This window comes from Drosophila miranda, assembly GCF_003369915.1.
Source record: "Drosophila miranda strain MSH22 chromosome Y unlocalized genomic scaffold, D.miranda_PacBio2.1 Contig_Y1_pilon, whole genome shotgun sequence".
Classification (NCBI taxonomy): domain Eukaryota; kingdom Metazoa; phylum Arthropoda; class Insecta; order Diptera; family Drosophilidae; genus Drosophila; species Drosophila miranda.
In genome coordinates this window covers 7,750,656-7,752,859 of record NW_022881603.1, presented here as the reverse complement: position 1 = coordinate 7,752,859, position 2,204 = coordinate 7,750,656, and positions in this window count along the sequence as shown.

Here is a 2,204-nt window from a genome sequence, read left to right as displayed (position 1 = left end):
ATAGTTTTTGCATACCCTACAGTATTTTGGTTAACCATTGTCTAAACCCAGTGCATTACTTTCCGACCCTCTTGAAGTAAGAGAAAGCGCTAGAATGAGTGAAAAGGAAAGGGAAATTGTTACCAGGGAAGGAGGTTCAAAAGAAGGAGGGGGTCCAAAAGTCCTGCAAAAGTTAGCAACAGCAATGCAAAGACACGATAGGTTGATGGGCGATCTAAGGCGTGTGAGAACGGCCTTTGAAGAAAAAACTATTTCGTTCGACTCTCTTCAAATTAAATGCAGACTCGAGCTGATCGAAAATTATTGTGAAAAGTTGATGGATATACAGGCAGACATGGATTGCTTAAATCCCAACAACGATCTACGAGCATCGGTCGAGGATATGTGTGTTACCACAAAGGCTCTGTACATGTCTGCACTTAAAGAACCCGAAACTCAGCGAATACAGAGGAGGGATAGGAGTAGCCAGCGTCATTCATCACATCTGCCTAAAATGAATCTCCCCAAGTTTAGTGGAAAACATTCTGAATTTAAAAACTTTATAAGCCTTTTCGAGAGTTTGGTGCATAACGACCCAATATTATCAAATGTGGAAAAATTCAACCACTTACTGTCGTGTCTCGTTGACGATGCATTGGGAACAGTGAAGGCGTTTCAGATCTCTGCAGACAATTATGAGAAGGCTCTTGATAGTTTGAAGGAGGTTTACGACAAAAAATATTTGATCTTTTCTGATACTGTTTCGCAGTTGTTTGACATTCCCAGCACAACAAAAGCTTCTGCTTCATGCCTTAGGTCCCTCATTGACACGGTGTCAGCCATATATTCTTCTCTGCAGTCGTTAGGAAGTGAAAAAGACATAAATAGCGCGATGCTAATTCACATGGCGCTGTCTAAAGTAGATCCCACAACGAAGTCTCGGTTCGAAGAGCAACTGGATTACGATAAACTACCGTCTTGGTCCGAGTGCGCAGCCCAGCTGAATCGGCGCTATCAGCATCTAGCTGCCGAAGAGTCAACACGGAATAAGGGTAAAACTAAACAAGAGACAAGTAAAGGACCCACTAAATCGTCATTTTCATGTGCAAAGACGGATAGGCGAGCTGATTCGAAATGTAGCTATTGTCACGCGGGGAATCATACCATAAGCAATTGTCAATCGTTTAGTGCTCTTCCTGTTCTTCAACGGTTCGATATCACCAAGCAACTCCGACTGTGCATAAATTGTTTGAAGCCAGGTCATACAGTGACGAGGTGCAAGACAGCAAAATGTCGAGTGTGCTCTAAGCCCCATAACACTCTGCTTCATCGATACGGGGTTGAGCCACAGCAAAATGGGCCTAGTTCTGTGCCAGTAGAACATTCGTCATCGTCTGAGCCTCAGACAGCTTATTCTAGTCACGTTGCTAGTGCTGACCAGGTTATTCTTGCTACCGCTGTTGTAAAGGTGCAAGATCGGTCCGGACAATTTCAGTATGCACGTGCACTTCTAGATTCCGGCTCCCAAATTAATTTTATATCCGAGGATCTAGCCCAGCGCTTACGATTGCGCCGTGATGAGTCGTGCCTTAATATCACAACTGTTGGAAAAAACTCGTCCGTCATAAGGCACAAGATTCATACTTCTGTCCAATCTCGTATCAACGATCACAACTTTGATTCCGATTTTTGGGTGTTAAGGTCGATTTCCACATACCAACCCGATCATGTTGTCAATTTCGCCCAATGGAAGATACCAGCAAACCTGCAGATGGCAGACCCGCAGTCTTACAAGCCTGCTAAGGTTGACTTATTGATAGGGGCAGAAACCTTTTTTGAGTTAATGTGTGTAGGCCAATTAAAGGCAAGTTCCGAACATCCAACAATCCAGAAAACATTGTTGGGATGGATTGTATCAGGAAAATATAAGGCATCAGCACAGGATGCTGTATGCAATATCGCTGTTGGTAGCGATCATTGTTCTCTCGACTCTCTGGTAGAGCGCTTTTGGGAATTGGAACAGGTCCCAGAGAAGTCGAAGGCAGTATATACAGCTGAACAATTGGCTTGCGAACAAAACTTTAAGCAGACTTTACGCAGGCTCGAATCGGGTCGTTTTGAAGTGGGGCTGCCATTTAAAATAAATCCCAACGTGTTGGGTTTCTCGTTCGAGACGGCAAAACGCCGCTTTCTATCCCTAGAACGCAGACTTGCACGAGATCAGT